This window comes from Strix aluco, chromosome 23, assembly GCF_031877795.1.
Source record: "Strix aluco isolate bStrAlu1 chromosome 23, bStrAlu1.hap1, whole genome shotgun sequence".
In the NCBI taxonomy this organism is placed as follows: domain Eukaryota; kingdom Metazoa; phylum Chordata; class Aves; order Strigiformes; family Strigidae; genus Strix; species Strix aluco.
The window spans coordinates 6,148,144-6,168,912 of record NC_133953.1 but is presented as its reverse complement, the minus strand read 5'-3'; the positions used below and the strand labels follow the sequence as shown (position 1 = coordinate 6,168,912).

General features: G+C 47.6%; 1 long non-coding RNA gene across 1 annotated transcript; it reads right to left on the bottom strand.

The window, feature by feature from the left end:
- Positions 1-20,499, bottom strand: LOC141933903 (uncharacterized). The gene is made up of 8 exons (XR_012626243.1): positions 20,196-20,499; positions 13,492-13,682; positions 7,781-7,887; positions 7,264-7,343; positions 6,793-6,874; positions 2,930-3,421; positions 2,613-2,817; positions 1-1,931 (listed from the first exon to the last, which is right to left on the bottom strand). It is a non-coding gene; the product is annotated as an uncharacterized LOC141933903 (long non-coding RNA).
- Between the last annotated feature and the right edge of the window lie 270 nt (positions 20,500-20,769).

Sequence of the window (20,769 nt, the reverse complement as noted above, 5' to 3'; positions counted from 1 at the left end):
TTAACCCACTGTAGTTTTGTACTGGTCACTCTTCCACTGCAGGGCTGGAATCGAGGAGGGGAACAGATCAGGTGGAGGATTAGGAAAACATCTCTCATGGTGAGAAATCTGCCAGGCTCCCAAGGGAAACGATGAAAGCCCTGCTGCTTGAGTCACTTAAAACTGGATCCAGTACAGGAAAATCTAGTGTAGGGAACAAGCCTTCCCCCATAGAGGGAAAATGGAGAAGTTGGATGACCTCAGATCTTTCCCATCTCCATTTTTTGTGGTTCCAGAAATGTGCAGAGGCGATGGCTTACGCAGCGCAGAACAGGTAAGTGGGATGATTAACGATTAACGGTTGCTACCAAACCTGCCAGAGTGAGTCAACCCAATCTGTGCAGCCCATACAACAGCATCTGGGCCCTGGACTGTGAGGGCTGCACTCAGTCTGAGGTGAGGAGCAGCTTCTGAGGGGAGAAAAAACATCAGCATCCACAGGAAAACCCTCGTCCTGTGCAACAGCCAGGACAACACAGGACCGTGGGTTTACAACAGCCACCTTGGTGGCTTTTAATCTTGACTGGTCAAATCTCCAAGCTCAAACATTTGAGACAGAAGCTACCTGACAAGGAATTTATAGTTTGCATAGTGGAATTGTGGTGTTGATGTGTTTTCAGACAAATTCTTCCAGTTACTTACTAAATCTGAGGCCTCAGAAAAAACTAATAGTGAAGGAAACAGCCCCAGTAAGACTGAACAGGATACTGCTGGTTTTGTTGCTATTTAAGAGCCACACGCTTCAGAAACAGACTTACCTATTTACTAGCTGGGGTGAGGAAGAAAAGCTAAGCAAAGCTCATTCCTTCATTAATATCAGCCTCTCGTGCTTTCTTTTCAGACAACTGCTGCTAACGGCTGGAAGATACGGGACTAGACAGATCATTAGTTTCCTAGCAAATCCCAGCAAGCATAAGATAACTCGATTCATCTGGTTCATCCACCAGAGACCCGCACTGCATTCCATGATACACTAGCAGATAAACCCAGAAAGAGAAATCAACCCTCTGAGCCTGCCTGGATCTCTGGAAGGCAGCAACTGCCCGTGCAAGGATACTTGCCCTTGACAGAGGCTGGGCAGATCAGCTAGGAGGTCTATTACTATTGTCATTCTAGCAGAGCACCAGCCTGCCTGTTAAAACAAGGTATTTGCAGGGTGATGAATTCCGATTTCAAGATAATTTATAGCCTTGGTAAATAAACAGGCTTACGGCTGTTTAAACACTGTTTAAACAGTCATATACAACAGCCCTGGGCAAGCACTGAAGAACAGAAGAGTTGTCTGAGCTGGGAACAGAAAGCAGCGGAAAGCAAGTGAAACTTGAAACATCAGAAATTAAATTCTTCCCCTCTCAGAAACAACACCTCATCCCACACCCCCAAACAGAGTTCTCACTCACCCTTCTACCCACATCTCTGTGCCAGAAACCCAAGACATCTTTAACGTGACAGGGTATCACGTCACCTTTCACCACCTGCCTTTTACACTGCTCAATCCTACTCGCTGCACACCAGTTCACATCGATTTCACCTCACCTGTTTGGGCCACTATATACAGTAAAAATGGAAGTTATAACTTCTGCTGCTGTTAAGCTTTTGTACTTTGTGTGTTTTGTTTCTTTTTTTTTTTTTTTTTTTCTTTTTTAAGTGGGCTTGATAGGACTGGAAAGCCTGCAGACTGGTTTAGACACCAAATTAAGACACCTTTGAAACCAGGGTCATGGGGATCCACTTCATTTTTGTTCTGTTACCAGAGGTGTTTTTGAGGGGCTGCATGTTCCGCAGCACAACTACAGCCACATTCATCGGGGCTGGAGCAGAGGCAGGGAAGGAGGAGAGATGTTCTTTGCTTCATTTTAGATGTCTTCCTGCGGGCAAGCTGCAATAACCTGCTATACAAGAACAAGAGAAGTTATTAAGGGCTGAAGGCACCAACTTGAAAGCAAGCAGCTAAAAAGTGCAAGAAAGGAAACAGCCAGCCTACAGATACCGAAACACAGTAATCCTGTGGACAGTGGAATTATTCTGGACAATGCAAGGGACTGGATATTCCCTAGCAGTCATGGGATGAGAGGAAAAGGAAAATTTCAGCTGCCTACCAAGGGCTGCTCCCAGGAGGAAGGTTCAGATGAATCTCTTCTTCCAGGGAAGGGACAGAACGTTCTCCCTGCAACCAGCTTATCACCCCGCTGCGGCCCGCGGGGGAATATAGGAACAGCCCTGCCGTGGCCAAGAGCACGGAGGAGATGAACTCATTCCCTCCCCCATGTGCTTGTTCCTATAGATCGAGCCACTGGGAATATTTATCCCATGTTTCGATCACGCCTATGGGCCTGCTTGGCCGGCCGCCCTGAAGAGATTACGAGCAAGGAAAGGTAAATTGCTAGCCAAGAGTGGCAAGGTCTCTGGCCCCACACAGCGGCTAGGATGCGTTCAGCAAGACTCCCACCCCGAGCAAAGCCGTTGCAGACTCGGAGCAGTATGCCCCGCCGTTTGCTGCTGGGCCGGCTCGCTCCTAGGCCGGGGACATGATCAGAGCAGTGAGGAGAGCTGGAAAGCTGTTTCAACCATACCTTACCCCACGACTGAAGGGAAGCGCAAGTTAGAGACAACAGAAGCCACGGATGAGGGAAAAGACAGTCTTGTCCATACAGGATCCAAATAGCCTCTCTTAGACAAGAGACAGCTTCTACGCCAGCCTGCCGCTGCCTTGTCAAACAGCCTCAGGCAATCCTCTCAACCCCCGTTTCCTCCTCTAGGACAATACTTCAGAATCACCTTTGTAATGAGAAAACACACAAGACATTACTCTTACAGCAGATGACCTCATACAGACATGCAGAAGGCTTCACCGCAGCACGTATGTTTCACAGAGATGATGTTGCCTCACCTGAGGAAACAGCGCAGGGCTGGCAATAGCTCCCAGGAGCCTTCAGCATTGGTCCCTCTCCAATTACTGCATTTCACCCAAAGAGAACACAGCTCACACCGGGAAGGCTGCCAGGGCTGCCCATCCCTCCCTCACCCGGCAGGAAGGGTTCATGGATAGGTGGAAGGAAAGCTGAGCACAAGTCCTGGTCCTGGCCCAGAAAGCTGGCATCAGAGTTCATAACTTTGGATTTGGAGCTGAATTGCCACAAAACTCAGAGAAGCTCGAGTGCAGCCTGTGTCACGTCTATACATGTGCTATGCCTGTGTCTGAGCCAACTGGAAGTCCTGTGGCTGCATTAGCTCAGTGCCAAATCAGCACTAAAGGATCCCACCTCTTACCTGAGTTCACCACTGCTACGCGGTGCCAGTTCAGACCCGGTTCACATGCAAATGTCTCTGAACACAGGCAAAACGAACACGCATCTACCTGCAAAATACCATACAGAGGCACCTGGAAAGAAACAGGTCGGGTTCAGAGCGCAGTCGGGATCTTCAGGGATATCATCTCAGTCTCCCAAAGGTTGATCACCTAATATCCTGGAGCACCCCGCCCAGAGCACGACAAACCACGGTTACCTAAAGTCATAGGACACACCAGAAAGATAAACTCCAGTTGGCTCGGGCTTCATCTCACGCCTGACCCACAACACCATCGGAACTGCTAGGGTGCCCGACACCAGGCTGGGCACTAGTTGGTGCCACACAAAACACCCCGAGACACCTCTAACTGATTTACCGTCTCTTCTTGCTCAGAAACGTAGAGGTTTAGGATGTTTCCCAAACCTTCCCACCAGATCTAGTTTCTGCTCGCAGGCGTAGGTGTTACTGAGAATCGCTGCTGCTGGGAAGAATTGTTCAGCAAACACACTTTGAACAGGATCCATATAGAAGAGGTTTGTATTTCCTGAATGGAAACGAAACCCCTTTATATAGGCTGGATTGGAGATTCAATGGCCAAACTGTTCCCTTCAGACCTTATTTTCTTTGGACCTTGAGTATACCCCACATGAGACGTCTGGCACAGAGCTTACAGGATACAGTTTGCTTTGGCACCGGCTGGATTTTGGAGCTCACAGTGTTTAAACAGGATTTTATGAATTGAACAGTCTCACTCTCTTCTGTAACGCTTCAAATTAAGGTTTCCACATATGCCTTTAATAGAGATTCACTAAGACACTTATTGCATGTTAAATAAACATAACTCAGGGAAATAGAACACCCTCACTGACGATTAACAAACATACAATTCAGTCAGGCTGCCGCAGCTGTTAAACCTCAAATACAACTTCAATGTCATAATCAGTCATTTTATTAAGATAATAATTGCCCTATTAATGCTAACTAAATGACTAATGCCTTCACGCTCCTGGGATGCTGTTCACCAATAACCCTCGAAGCAGACACAGCAGTCAATTCCCTCTCCATCTCCAGAGGGGCCCAGGTTAGTTAACAGGACAGCCAGGAGTTGCTCATTGTCCACTACTCCAAATAAGCTTCCAGACAGAAGTTACGAGACGTGTGACCTGTATTTTTGGAGAATGAAGGGGGTGTGTGCAAACAAATGAACATCTTCCTGAAAAATGATGGGCAGGTTAGTTAATCCAAAGGGGGAGAGACCCAAGCTTGTTCTTAACCAGGTAAGCAGGGCCAATGTAACCAGCTACAGAGCTAGCAAAGTAGGAAGGGATCCCTACCCTAACCGCAAGGCCTCCTTACGTGCACATGTTGCCAAGAACACCTCACCGGGACCCCGTTTGGAGGGCTGGGGAAGCCCAAGCAACCTGCATGTCCAGCACCCTGCTCTGAGGTGCTCAAGCCATCCAGGAGGTAGAATCACAGAATCATCTCGAAGCTCCTCCAGTCCAACCATGAACCTCCCCCTGACCGTTCCCAACTCCACCAGATCCCTCAGCGCTGGGTCAACCCGACTCTTCAACCCCTCCAGGGATGGGGACTCCCCCCCTGCCCTGGGCAGCCCATTCCAACGCCCAACAACCCCTTCTGCAAAGAAATCCTTCCTAAGAGCCAGTCTGACCCTGCCCTGGCACAGCTTGAGGCCATTCCCTCTTGTCCTGGCGCTGGTTCCTTGGTTCAAGAGACTCATCCCCACCTCTCTGCACCCTCCTTTCAGGTAGTTGTAAAGGGTGATGAGGTCTAGAAGGGGATGGAAGATGCCACCACGCAGCCCACACCTCCCAGCGTGACCTCACAAGCCGAGCTCTTTCCCCAGGAGCATCTGGAGCTCTGCAGAGTCCCAGCTCTGTGCCTCGTACACCAGACACAGCTGTTCAGCCCCCACAGTCTAGGCACTCGTGCGGTAGTCAGGACCAGACTCCGTTGCCCGGCTGTTGGGGCTGACCTTCTGTCATGAGATGGACCAGATGTTCCAGCATGGGCTATGAAGGGGCTAAGCAGCAGCCTCGGGGCCTGAAGCCAAAGCCGTGTTGTAACACTTGGCTGCCTACGCAGAGAGATTCCCCTGCCCCTCATTCCCAGATTTTTGGTAATGATTATTACTTTAAAAGTTTAAAATAAAGAAAGCAAAAGTGGATTCCTTGCATCCTTGTCATTTTAATTGGAAGAATATCTTCCATAAATGGTAAACGTAATCGACTTCACCTCAAAAGAGGCAGGGAGGAGCCAGTTATCACTCACCATGTGATAGTAACCTTTATTGTAGCTCAGGGATTCAACCTATTAGCACAGGCAGGCTCCCATTTGTTAGACTATAAAATAACACATTGCCAAGCCCTATAATGGGCTGCAGATTTAGATATTGATTAATGGTTAAAATATCTCTGAAATGTACTATGTTAAAAGGGAAATGACCTCATGTTTCCTTTGAGACTCTTCACCTTCCTCCCGCTCCAAGAATTTCTACAGCATGGCTTGCTGCGATCCCTGCCACCCCCTTGCTGCAGGGGACTCCAGCACGACTCGCACGAGCCCTTTTTCAGAGCTCAGTTCACTCTCTAAAGCAACGCCAACCAAACTCGGCTCAAAAAAATGACACAGACTCCTTGTTAACCTGTTTGCCTCTCACTCAAGCTTCCTCTGCTGACATTGGGGAAAAAAGCGTCAGATTCAAGCCAAAAGGTTTGCAAAGACTGACGTCTGTGGTTCAGGTCAGTTCAGCATTAGACATGCTGTGGTTTGAACACAGAAAACATGAACGAGAGAGAAGACAGAGCTTTGCCGATGCCTTAAAGTTTTTCCATGGGAGACACTGCCTGTCCTGGGCCCACGTACAGTGAACTGAGACCCCAGAGGCCCACCCAGACACCCCACATGCCTGCCCGACCTGCAAACACAGGGCCGTACTCCTCAGTATACCCACAGGTGATTTTTATGTCATTCACTTCTTTCCTGTTCTTCAGGATCAATAAGAAGGCAGGAGCACCAAAGGCTCTTGAGATACACAAGCACACATCAACGTCACACCAGCGTGCCAAAGTAGGCACGTTTGAAATTCAAGGTGTTTGGATCAGAGTGTGATCTCAACAGGAGAGAAACACTGAATCCTGCTCCAAGCCCGAGGCTCCGGAGAAGACATTTGGCAAGACCACGAAGGGAAGGCCGGTAACCATGACAACCACTCATTTCTTAGTATCAGACAACAAAAATGACTCCTGAAGACACAGGCCCCGTGACCACTGCCTCTGTTTCCCCTGTCCTGGGAGGGCTCTCCATTAGTCACGCCACACACAGAACTACACCCAGGAATGTAAAACAGGCTCCCCCTTAAATCAGAGTCACCCCCCACCACCCCCGATAACCACACTTCCTCTCAGCACACTCATAGGAAGCTGCTGAATTTCATACTTCTGGGTCACACTCTTCCCCATTTCACACGTAATACGGACAGATGCCGGGCAGTCCCCTCTGAGCATTTGGCTTCCAAAGGCTGAAAAAAACAAACGGGAAAGTCATAGGAAAATTAACAACGTGGGTGCTAAGAAACAGACAAAGCTTTAGGAAATCCACCATTTCGTGGCAGAGCTTCATCTATCTAGAACAGCAGAAACGATTCTGAAACATGCAACTTAATTCTCATTGTTATTCACCGTACACATCAGGTAAGCAGCTTTCATCTCCACTGGGCAACCACATCACTGATTTTTATGATCTGTGCACAGCGCATAAAATTAGGAATAAAATTAAAACTATTCAGATCTCAGCACTAACGCAACTGCGGTGCAGGCAAAAAGCACTGAACAAAGCAGCACCCTCACCCCCCCCAGCCCACCTCTCAGGCATCTTAAACAGCTCACACAAGTAAATTCTTCCTTCTACCTTTCACTGCCTTCACGTTGGCTGCACCTTCCCAGCACCGAGGGCGCCTTCCGATTATGTTGTCCTCTCAGCACATTCACCTGGATACAACACAGAGAGCTGCTCCAATAAAAGCTTCAGTTTTTTGAGACAGCCGTTTGTTGTTGTTATCTGCCCCTGTTTTGGGGAAAGGGAAGGGCTTCTAGATCCCTGGCCACCCAAGGAAGGCTCTAGAAGCTGGTCAAGATAGAAATGGAAACTAAGGAGTGGGGGGAAACCCTGCATTACTTTGGCAAGTTTCTTGGCTCTTGGCCTCAATTCAGGCTTTTTCTAGATGACCTTTGCTTTCTCAAAGTGAGGGTTTTTTTTCAAAGACTAAAAAACACGTACCCTTACCTCCTCTCCCAGCAGCATTCCATAGCTCTCCACACCCCAGAGCATGATTAGATAGAAATGCAGTCACTGCACAGCTTATGCCCCCACCCCAATTCCAACAACATTTGTACTTTAGCGTTATGCTGTACTACTCTCTTTCCACCTTGGTTTTCCTGCATGTTGCCAACCACAGGATCCTGAAAGCAGCACAGCTTAGTCTCCTGGATCTGATGCAGAGGAGTTTCAGCCAGGGTCTCCAACATTCATCTCCTGCAAAACCAGATTCCCATTTAGAGCTCCTCTCCTTTAAGCTCCCAGTTCCCCAGGATCGGCTACAGGAACTCACCAAGCAAAAGGAGCATTTAAGCCCAGCCAGGTGCTCATGTTTAGCCTAACTGGCAGATTTGGGTTGAGCTGCACCTGGCACCAAGCCTGGCCTGAAGTGAACCCACCTGTCCCCACCACAGAGACACACACACCCCAACACCCACCCAGTCCAGCCCGCTGCCCAGGCAGCTTCCTCCATGCCAAATAAAACTGCCCTGTGGGGTCACTCCCAGATGACCAGTTAAATTTCCCTGTGCTAAAGCTCTGACACCAGGACTAGGTATTTGCTCTGTGGGGGACCTTTGGGTGGCTACAGACCAGGACATGCACCCTTCCCGGTGCTGATGCAGGGCAGCTTCTCAGTCGCTGGCAAGCTCCTGCCTTCCCACACAGCTCTGTCTCAGAGGGCAGCGGTTGCTTTTTCAGATGGGAAGACCAGCCCACAAGAAAACAGCCTGAGAGCCTGTATTTTCCTAGCTCGTCGTCCTTGAGCACCTGCTTTTCTGGCCCGTGTTCATCGCAAGGCACTCTGTGCAATCCACATAGCCCAAAGAGAAGCTCTGTTCCATAAAGAGAGCCAGGACTGTTTCAGATGTCAGTGTCTACAGCTGCTGTGTTGATTTTGAGGGAACAAACGTGCCTAGTGAAGCAGAGAGGTTAACATAACCCTGTCACTGCTCAATGCTACGAAAAGCATTAAGGTTCAAGGAGTGAGTACAGAGATCTGCGGTGAGCACACAAAAACCTTATTTGGAAATGTACCGATTTAAACACACAAAAGAATAAGAATGGAAACAAAATGCACAGAATTTCAAAACTGACATCAAGCGAGCTCTGCAGAATGAGCTTTTAATTAAGCCATGTTAAAGGCCTCTTCTTCAGAAAAAAGGACAGGGGCTTAAAGCTGTCCTCTTCTTTGAAAGATTTTGTAAAGTAGCTCTCATGAGGAGACCAAAGTTGCTGGGGGATGGAGTTTTGAGTTGGGGAAGACAGGTACCACCCTGCCTTTGGCAAGAGCAGCAGAAAGGAGAGGAGGAAAGCAACTCTGGCCTGGGACACTGCCTGGCTGTTCCGGTTCTTTTACGACTAAGCGCAGACCACTTGAACTGCAGCGATCAGGGGAGAGCTCAGGGCAGAAGAGTCAAAAATAGACAACTGGTCTGCTTTAACCCCAGCACTGGGGTCTTGCAGGGGCTTTCTATCTGGAGATACACATGTGTAGGTTGGGAAATGAGGAGAGAGGAGGGAGAAAATACAGCAGGGACAGGAAAGTGGAAAGGCAATTATGGTCTACAACTCTGTGGTGTATTTTGAGCCCATGGCTGCAAGTTTCCCTTCCTTTACTTCTAAAATACTTCTTTACCCAGCTGTGCCAGGTGCTTTGCAACAGAGAAGAAGGTGCTATGTGAACACGGGGTCTTAATATAGCCTGGGAGCTGAAAAGAAAATGCAGCAAATAAAATTTTAAAGGATCCCACAAACAAAAAAAAAAAAATCAGGAAAAATCTCTGCTGGACTAAATAAGGAAATGAATTCCCCTAATTACCACAAGATGCTCCCCAAGTCTGACAGTATCTCTTGGAGCAGATGTGTTCAAATAATATTTCCTCAGCCTCCAGCCTGCGTGGGCAGATTCCAGCACCAGCCACTAATGTTAAAAAGTACCTAATGAGTATCGACATTAAGAAACTGCCTTGGCTTTTGGTGTCTGCATTTTTCCCATCCTCCAGGCCAAGTTGCAAACATTTTGTTGGTATTATTCACATCAGAAAGTGCTTGATTTTAAAAAAAACAAACCACTAAAATCTGGATCCATGAAAGCAATTGCTAGAAAGGAAGGACTGGAGTCCTTGAAGTTCTTCTGTAGACAGAGTAAGTGCAAAGGGGCAGGTCTGAGCTTTTTCTAACAGTGACAGCAAACTCTGCCTGCCTTGCTCAGAAGCCCCTGCAGATGTTATTTAGGGTTGAAGAATTACACACTCACACATACATCCCAAGCAGGTTTCCCTCACTAATTTCCCATGTGATTAGCTGTATTCGAAATGCTGCATAGCGATGGAGGTTCTTGGAGGGCTATCTTCACCGATCAACAGGCAAGTTTGCAGTTGCAGAAGTGCAGCAGATAAAATTATGCCAGGATTTTCTCCACTGTGCTTCCCTTGCTGCTTAGGAAGGGCCTGTCCAAAGATCTCAGAGATTGTGTAGCAGACCCAAGAACAGATGTTCTGAATTCTGCCATCCGTTGCCTCCCCTCTACCACTGGTGTTACATAGCTGCTCTACAAATGTTTAAGTGGAGATGATTATAACAGCTTGCAAAGAACGACTTCACAAGAGCCTCTTCCACGTCCCTCTCCCCTCTCCTTATTCCCATGCTCAGAGCAAGCTCCTTCTCTCCTCAGTAATCCACATTTACGCTCAGAAAGCAACTGCTTTAATTAGACGACGATTGCTTTAAACAGAAAAAGATGCACTGAAATGAGGAGACTCAGGGAAAATTTGCCTTTGCCTGCGATAGCCACCTGACCTCTTATCAGAGCGATGCTGTGCATGTCCCTTGCAGGGCTCCATGAGGACAGAGATGGGATAGCTTCTTGAAAGAGCTGGAAATTAAGGAATGCTACTTGAAACCTTGCCAGTTAATCCTTCAAAGGGTGAGGGACAGGTCCCTACAGCACTACACTGACAGCAGGTATCTTCCCTGCTTGTTTTGAGCTCGGTTTCAGAATCCAAGATCTCGTCCTCCTCAGGGCCCCCCTCTCTACCCCCACTCTCCATCCTCATTTCTGAACGAGCTCCAAGGTTGATTTCCTGCGTGTTTGAATAGGACCAGCTTGACACAGCCTGCCTTGGGATGAAATCACCAACTTGGCTTGCCTTCTGTCTGAAAAACAAATCCTTCTGCAGGGCTTTCATCTAGAAAAAGGACAAGGATTCTGAAACGCAGGCAGGCCTCTGCCAAGTTCCTGCGAACTGCTGCCTGAGTAAAGCTTATGTTTGCTGTGTATTTAGCTTAGCTTTAATAGGGTTACCTAGCTGAGATTTTACACTAAAAATAATCAATGAACCTCCTCCTGTTTGCTCCCCTAGGAGCTCAAAATAAGGAAGTAGAAACAGAGGTGAAATATGGAGTGCTTCCAGGGACTAGCTGTTGTCAAAGAGGAATGGCAAAATGGGGAAATCTCACGTACCACGTGAGCAAAGGCCAGGGCAAGCTCGGAGAAAGGGAAACTAAGAACTAAGACACCAGCCTCTAAGCCAGAAGACCTTCTTCCATGACCCAGTCTTCCAAGGTATTTAGGTTGTGATGGGAATAACTTCTTCTGGGATATCTGGGCTTCAGCTTTCCGATTACTCTGCAGAAAATGGTGATGATGATGCTGACTTACGGGGAGCTGAGAGCTCTGCACGCAGGGTGTGCAAGCAGTGGCATGCCGTGGCCTGGTGGTATGACACGGTCTGCTGCACGCTGTGGTTCCTGCACCGGTTTTGGGACAGGGTTGCTTCTATGACAGTCCTCAAATTTAACAAGCAATTGATGTGCTGTTCTAGCTACGGATGGTAGGTGGTGTTTGCATCCTAAATGAGGGAGATGCTGTGGTGGGTTGACCTTGGCTGGGTGGCAGATGCCCACCAAAGCTGCTCTATCACCCCCCCTCCTCAATTGGAGGGGAGAGAATACATAACAAAAGACCCATGGGTTGAGATAAGGACAGCTTAATAAAGCAAAAGCAAAGGTTGTGCGTGAAAGCAAAAGAGAAGAGATTTTAACCTCTACTTCCCATCAGCAGGTGATGTCTGGCCACTTCCTGGGACGCAGGGCTTCAGTATGCATAGAGGTTGCTCCGGAAGACAAACGGAAATAACAAATGCCCCCCTCCTCCTCCTCCTTTCTCTCAGCTCTTATCACTGAGCCGACGTCACACGGTATGGAATATCCCTTTGATCAGCTTGGGTCAGCTCTCCTGGCCATCCTAAGATCTTGCCCAGCCTACTGGTGAGGGGGAATGTCGGAGAGACAGCCTTGATGCTGTGGGAGCCCTGCTCAGCAGTAGCCAAAACACTGGTGTGTTATCAACACCCTTCTAGATATCAATACAAAGCACAGCACTAGCCGGGCTGCTATGGGGAAAAATTAACTCCATCTCAGCCAGACCCAGTACAGATGCTGAAATTATAGCGTACCTGTTGTACTTGGTTTGCCCCTAAACCTTGAAACTAGCCCAAGGCCTATCTCTGCCCTTCCCCAACCTCTCTAATTTCCTTTCCCAGAACAGAAAATACAGTTTCTGCACTCACACAGAAAGGAGCAGAGACGGGCAGTACACTGCCCTCTCCCCAGCAAAGCACTGGAGCAGAGAAGTGCAGTAGGAGCTGTGGGCTCAGTGATGAGAGTTTGCTACACAAGGGCTCCTGTACTGCAGGAGTTTCTCAGCCAAGCTCATTAGCCCGATCCTCCTCAGCTTAGGCAAAGCTGAACCACAAAACAAGGCACTAAACCGTACTGGGTTGTGAAGGTGTTTGCTGGGGACATGCAAGCAGCTACAGGCAAGGCTGGGTTATGTATTTACGCTGCAGGGGCTTGCACTGATTCCTGCTAACACTTCTCGTTGCAGAGCTGGGGTCTGAAAGCCACCATATGGTTATCATTGGTACCGGAGAAGCATGTGGCCAGGACATGTGTAACTCACATTTTCCTCTGGACCACACTCAGCCTGCACTTGTTTGTTGTGGGGGAGGGACTGGAAAAATCATTGACTCACCGTCAGGAACAAAACATTTAAAATCTTCAGTTGAAAACGACTCTTTTTAACAAAGCTCTTCTGCTGGTGCAGAGGAAAGGGAACAAGTACTGAGAGGGGAAGTTTGGGGGCTGCACAGTGTTTTCCATCAGTGGATAGAAGTGGGAAGGGTCAGCTCTTTCTGGCATCGCTCTAGTGATGATGTGGTTTCTACTCTGGCCTTGCTCTAGTCTACACCTTGTTGAAGCCATACAGAAAAATAAAGAGCCACGCTACCTCTATTCCTCAAGTCATGTCTGGTTTAGGTATCACAGCACTTAGAAATGTCTCCATCAGAAATGAAAGTCAGGTGGGAACCCCGTATCTCAAACTACCCACCTGTCAGCTCCGATATAACGTTGCAGACAGACCAAAACTGCACTCTGCAACTGGCCCATGTGATGCTAAAACGCAGTGTGCTGGGAGAGGAGGGGAGTAAAGGTTTAACGTGGAATTCAGTGCATCACAGGTACAATGCACAGCCCTCTTAAACATTTACTGGCAACTTCATTTTGCAGCTTTGTGCCTCAGCTTACCTGCAGTAACGGGTCAAAGCTTGCAATGCCCCTGTAGTTCTAACAGTCTTGTATGATCTACAGCAGCAGAAGAAAATAAGTCTACAGAAAAATTAAGGACATAAAATGGCTGTGGGCAAAAAGGCCTCAAATTTGGGCAGCACTACCCTCTGTCCTGTTCCACAGCTGAATTCAACAGCTGCACTTGCGTCTGGTTCAGTGAGGCTGGCTGAAATGCATTCATCTACTCACAAAGCTCCTGCAGATCTAAGGAGGCTCTGCTGGGTCTAAGATCTGAGCCAAGCTTAAGCCTGGATTCTGTTGCATCCAGCTCCATTTGCCACGACGGATTCTGCCAAGCTCGCCTGAGCACGGGAAAGGCTTCCAGTTCTAATTCTCATCTCTGCTCTCTTGCTTCTTTCCGTTCTTCCTCTCTTGTTGTGCTGCCGGAAAACACACGAACAATGGAGATTAGCCAGAGCTCAAAGGCCTTTCAAGTGTTTTCCAAAAAGCACGAAACCTCTGCCTCTATTCCTTGCTGGCGTCACACAAAGCCAATTCTCCCCCCACCCCACAGACTCTCCCGGACATCTGAGAACAGAGAGTGCCTTACATAACTGAAGGGGGTTCCTGTCCTCAAATCTAACAAACAATGAGATGACTGAACATCTGGAAGGAACAGATGCTTCTCATATCCCCGGACGGCGCGTTGCAATGTGTACTTTATGCCACCCAGGGCTGTCTACCCACGAAGAAAGGGAATATGGGCTCCTTGGCAGAGCGGAGCCCCTCAGCCATGAGTCAGAGAGCTGCTGGTTCACCAATGTGTTGGATGTGCAGTTGGTGTCTCAGTGCCAAGAACAGATTGAGCTGCACTGTCCACCTGATGATCCTAAAATGCACAGCAAAGATAGGGAGGTATTCACAGTACATGTGGATAGGATAGACCAGGAATAACTGGGGGTAAGCTGCTGCTGAGGACTGTGCAGATGGGCACGTGCAAAATCAGCCGGCTCAGCCCACCTGCCCCTTGGCCCTTTTCTTTAGAAAATCTTCTCTCTCAGCTCACGGTGGGGTGCACAGGAGAACTGACCTGCTGGCTCAGCCTGTGGAGTCCCCAACCAGAAAGACTGATACACATTTGCAGGTAAATAACAGGGACTAAACCCACAACCATCAACTGCAAATGAGTGATCTCTTTTTGCAGCCGAAACCACTACCAGCGCAGGAGCCTCTCGTCTCCTGTGGCAGACCAAGAGCAGACAGGACCAAATACACCTGTCCTTTGGCCACGACATCTGAGCGCCCTGCTCAGGTATCACGTTTTCTCTGCCCAGCACCCAAGGAAGCAGGAGCTGTTCACTTCATTTTCCAGAGAGCGAGCGGCAGCACAGACCCGCTGAGGCTGACAACCCAAGGTTTCATGGGAAGTACACTTTGAAAGACCGATCCCGCGCTATTTTCACAGCCCAGCCCTTTGTGGTCTCACCTTTGGAGAGGGACAAGTGAGATCATACCTGCTGGGTGAGAAAGGGAAGAGCTGTGCTGACAAGTCCCACCTACCGGCACCGGGATAGGGAGAAGAGGACGTTGCAAGTGCCGCAGCTCTAGTCTGTACTCAGCTAAGCCGAGCTCCCGAACTCCAAACTCGTGGAAGTTTATAGTTCAAATCCACAAGGTATTAATCTAGTTCAGCCACTTCCAACACAGTCACTAAGCTGCCAAGCAGCAGCGTTGGGAGTTACATAGAAATAATCCCAGCCTGAGCTTCTTGTGGCATCATAAATTGCCTGTGTCGTCAGTCAGCAGAAACCTGAGACGAAATTCTTTCCTTTGCAGTTAATTATTTCCAAGCCTTTGCAGCCTTAGCAGAACTGGTGAAAGGTGCTGAACCGACAGCCCTGGAGAAATAGGCTTTCCATTTGTCCACAGAGACGGGCAGAAGTGAGCCAGTAGTGAGAACTTCAACCTGCTCTGCCAATGTGCTGCAAAGCTTGTGCTTGACTTGGACTACTCTTCTTTCCTACCAGTCCACACGAAGCAGCTCTGCTTGCGTGCCCCTGAAAAACCACAGCCTCAGACTCCCAGAGCTTCTTCGCAGGGCCAAACCCAATGCAAATTTTAGCCCGTGTGTCTGGCAGCCCTCTAAGGGTGAAGCAGCCTCCTCCAGACCCGTTGCTGACGTTTATCGTGGCCAGGTGCAAATCTTCTTGTGCTGGCCTAGTGCCATGAGACCAGCATGTTTTTAAGAATTTCACCCTACTACCAGACAATGTTTTTCAATATTTTGCATTAAATCTTCTGCTGTATTTGATTAGCCTGCAGCAGCTGTTTTCCACTCTCACAACAAATCATAAATCTATAAGCTTATGTGTGAGAGACTGTCTGTGCCTAAGAATGCTTGTGTCTGAGAAACCGCGTGGCTGCACAGCTGTGGATGAGCCTGTACCTGAATACAGGCTTGAGTGAGATAGAGCAAATCAATAAACCCTCCTACATAATTAAGTTTGGATCTACGGTGAAGGCCATATGATTGTCCAGGGTGGTTTATACTTGTTTGTATCTGCATGCGTGTAAGAATTCCCACTTGGACACGCAGACAAATTTGTGTGATTCTTTAAATGAGCGTTGCACACGGAGAACATGAGAATCAATGTTAATAAACGCTTGATTGCACCAGTGTGAGCTCACGTATGCACATACAAAGGAAGGAAGGTGAGATTTAGCACAAGAACATACAACACACGAGCGTGGGAGTATCAGAGCACAGGTATGAAAATGTTACGAAGCCCCAGTGCACCCATTCTCACGCACAAAAACATGAGTCCATGTGCAATCGGGTTTGTGATTGTGTGTACTCAGTCAAGAACTGCTTGTTGTGAAGCCAAGATCTCCTGTCCCGTGGCCAATTCAGATAAGGAGAGCAAATGGTAGAAAGAGAAGGGAGGGGAAACTGCTACATACATTTAAAAAAAAAAAAAAAAGGCGTTATTCAAAGACTATAAAAGGCAAAAGTTTGGATGAAGGAGAAGAGAGAGGGTTGCCAAGTTGTTACAAAAAAAAAAAAAAAAAGGATCAAGCTGCTGCCAGGTCTTGGCACGTGTGCTTTTACTTGTATAAATCAGTCACTCTAGACCTATGGTAGTTCTTGCTGACAAGCTGTCAAGCTCCTTGGCTGGGGGAATAGGGCATGTGCTTTACATGCACTTACAGAATAGTAAACTGTTATTAAAAGTGGGAAAAAACTCCAGTCTGATTTACTTGTGGTTTTGCCTGCTCGGCTGTATCATCACAGAACAAATCCACTCGTGCGCGGAGTAGTCTGGGTGCATGGAAAACTACAGGCTAACCTCCCTGTGGAAGCACTTGACCTCTTAAGGGGATAGGCAGAAACAAAACATCTCCATGAAGAGAGAACATTAAATGAAGAAACAGGCTAAAGCCACAGAAATGCTGTGGGGATTTCAAACAGCCCAAAGCACAGAGGGACGTGGTTCACCCATGCTTTGAACAGGACAGACACCTGTAAACGTCTCAGCCTGGTTCAGGAGAGGGGGAAAGCACCTCTAGGCAGGCTTAGATCAGCCTGGGATTGGGCCCACTGCTACGTAAACCCCAGACACATTAGTTGGGCCCAGAGCAGAGAAACTGCATAAGCTCAATTAGCAGCCAGCAGTCCTGAGCTGCCCAGGGGTGCGGCGCAGGGAGGAGAAGGCTGATGTTTTTGATGATGAGGGAAGCGGGGAGACGTGCGCTTTGTCTGAAGGCTGCTGGGACCGCTGGTGAGAACGGGCTTTAGACAGCGAAAGATAGGAAGGATGGATGCTCAGCTTAGGGGAGGGAAGGAGAATTAAAAGCAGAAAAGCCAAAGAAGGATTTAGAAATGTGATACAAACAGAAGAAATAGATAATTGTCTGAGGAAAACCTGACCAGACTAGTTCTCTCCGTATTGACTTTGCAGTTAAGTGCAGCCTCAGCGCTGCCTTCCCACGTTACAGGGCATTCACCCTGTTTTATCACTCGGCGAGCTGCACAAACACACGCACGTCTATGAACACAGGCATGCAGCAGTCTGGACGATCTGCCTGTGCTGCCCCACCAAACCACCACGTCGGCACTCATCCCAACTCCCATCCCGTCAGCCTTCCCAAGACAGAGGCCTGTTTTTCTAGTCCATCCCACAGAACACATGAACTCCTTTTGGATAGTATTACAGCACTCCCAGTGTCAGTCCACGCACCAGGTTTTTAGGAAACGTGCTTGTCAGGCTATTCAAACCTACAAGAATAAAAAGTGAAACCCAACAAAGATATGAAATTTTATGGCGCCATTTGTAGCAACGCTTCCCAAACTAGCTTTGGCTGGAATGCAGAGAGTTGGATCATACTGATCCAAGACCCACAAAATACACAGAGCATCCTTACTGGAAGAGATTGAGTTTTTCTGTATGTCTTTTACTGTTTTCCTCAGTTTAGGGGGTGAAACCTGTTCTGATCAGTCCCCAGAGCTGGTTTGTCCTCAGCAGCACATTTATGCCACTCTCTGAGTTTTACTGCTTATTTGTTGTAGTCACGTTTGGAGGGAAATACTTATAAGGTGAAAAAAGAACTACTTTAAAAAATAACTATCCTGCTAACAAAACAAAACCCAACAACTGCTGCGGCCTAATTCTCAACCCAGATTGAGAGCTTATTTGAGCGTGCAAGCAGACAAAATTCCAGTATTAATCCTACCACTATAGGGAGTACAAGTTCCTCAGGACATGGACTGTGGATAAAATGGAAAAAAATCGAGAAAATGAGATGTTTGTGTGGATTTGCAAAGCAAGGCTGTAGCCAAATCAAGCACTCGGGGTTTCCAAATCACAGCTCCTGGCCCCAGCTGACAGACTCGCTGCCTTGCTAGTAAGACTTGAACACACGACCAGAACAGCTCACAGGATGCTATGAAATGGTTTGTGCTGCTGAGGTCTCAGGGTGGATCGTGGGGAGAAGGTTAGACTTGTGCAAGACTCGTATGTTAAAGTAGGTCACTGATCCAACCCATCCATTTAGGGTTATATGCCTTACTGATGACTTCAGCATCTAACTGTCTTGACAACACCAGCGAGGAAGCACTGCTGCCAAAACATTAATGGATCTAGGGCAAAACTCAGCCCCGAGCAGGGAGCCAGCGTAACACCCAGGCACCTTAACCACCTTCAAAATGCTTAACAAGGACCTGGAGTTCACATAAGCAAACCGAATCATTAGTGAGCACGTTTGCAACAGCACTTAACGTCCCTGGGTGGTCTCTGCAGTTACACAGAGCTCTAAATCTGACGCCTTCTACACGTGACTGAGGATCACTGCCCGTCTTTTACAGATGGGGACAGTCAGGCCCAAATGGTGGGTTGTGCAACAGAGAACTGGACACCACCACCAAAACCACAGGCCTTTACTTTCTGAACAGTAACAGCGTACACCCAAGCCCAAACGAACCAAAAAAATCAAGTACAAACACTTCAGTTGTTAAGTACATGGTTATCTCAGGTAGTTTACTTCGGTCTTCTTTAAAAGGTGTGGCTGTGAACAAGTCATGAGGCATGGGGGATTAAAGGCAGGGGGAGTAAGAGGTTAATTGGATTCTATTCGGAGAGGGATTTAGGTTGGCTGAGTTTTTTCAGTCAGCAGCGCATAGTGGAACATGTCACTTGTAATTGAGCTAATGAAACACCTCTGGAGATAAAAAAACACAGGCTAAATTCAGACTTGGCTTAGAGACTTGAAGTTCATTCATCACAAGGTTATGGAGAGATGTAGCTGCTTTGTTTAAGGACAGCGGGCTGGAAAGGTAACAGCGGAACTGGTTTTACTTTGCAAAATCTGTTTTTTCTCACTCAAGGCTGCTGGACCTAGGGGTAATTAAGCAGATTGTTTTGTTATGGACACTCTTCCAGGACAGGAATTTAAACTCTGCCAATATGCTAATGCAATTATACTAAGTCCAGCCTCTCCCCTGCTCTAATGATATTATATTTGTTTTCTATAAATAGAATAGGGAGGCCAAGCATTTTGCTCCATGGAAAATACACATGGCTTAGCTGAAAGAGGGCAGCAAATACCTGCCCCTCTCGATGCACTTTTATGGTGGGCTGCCATCCTCCAGTGCAGTTCCTTTTGGTTTTCACAAGGGGAATTAAGGTTTTGTTTTCTAGTCTTCAAAGCCATGACAAAATCCCCTCTGCCCCAAAGCCAAACTACCAAACATGACTCGAATGCAAGTAAGGGAGTGCTGGCTTCCTGAGTCTGCCGAAAGGCCAAGCCAGAGTCCTGCAGGGAACTGCATCCTCTTTGTGAAAAATGTGAAGGATCTGAAATTACCTTGCCTTCCAAGCCAGGAAGTAAACCTTTAATAGCAAGGTATGTTATGGAAGAAAAATTGGAGGCATTTTCAGGAGGCAATTTCAAAAACACAGAGGTATTTCGTCCAAAAAGAAGAAAGTCTTTTCAAAATGAACCACCAACTCAGAATGAAAGTTACTTTCTAAATTAAAAAGTTGCAGTGAAAATTAGTTTCCAATTTTACGGGTTTTATATTCTTGCTTTGGGGATAATTACGATAATGCAGTAATTTTCTTTCCAAGACACTTTCAGAAAACCAAAACTTCACTTCTTTGTTCACCCTGTCTCCCTTCAGGAGTTGAAGAATAAGTTAGCTTTAATGAGAAAAGAGGACACAGTTGACACCCATGATAAAAACCAACACAGTAATGAATTTTATGCAGTTGTATAAGAAATTTTATGGGCACGAGGACCTCAGTCTCTGAGTGCACTAGAACGCTTCTGTGCCAATCTCACAAGTCAAGAAACCCTGAAGTGATGTGGCTGCACCCTGTATGAGAGAAAGCCATAACAGCACCTGGTATTGCATAAAACACAAAGTTACTCCATGAGGAGATGGAGTGTAGACTTACGCCTGTAGCCCCTGCGTAGACTGAGCTGGCACGGAGATCCAGGAGGCTGGTTTTTTATATCCTGGTAAGAGTGATGTTTGTTCAGCAGGAATTGCCTTTTTCTCTTTGATTCCCTCTGCTGTGGAGGAATTCTTCCCTCCTCCTTCTGAGGTTTGATTCCTCTTTCTCTGGCTTTAGGAGAGAAGACAGATAAGTAGCTGCCTGGTCTACTAGCAGGTACCTAGAAAATGGAACATCTCAGGTTAATTAAGGGATCAAGGTGGCCAAGGTGCTGAAGGAGAGGAAAATGCACCCTGGTATGTCAAGCAAGCTGCATTCTGTGCTGCTAGATTCTTTGTCTCTCCCAACATCCAGCTCAGAGGCTCTGTGTTGGACAGCAAACAAAAGAAAGGCTTTTTCAGAACACGGGTCCTGCAAACCCACTTTGAGATGGGAATTCAAGCTGCAGGCTTTCTGGCATCATCACTAGCAATAAAGACAAAACCAGATCGTGCCCAGTTACAGTTCTGCAGCTGATTCAGTGAATTTGCACAAATGGCAACCGATGGGGAAAAGGCACCATTGCCCCCAGAGT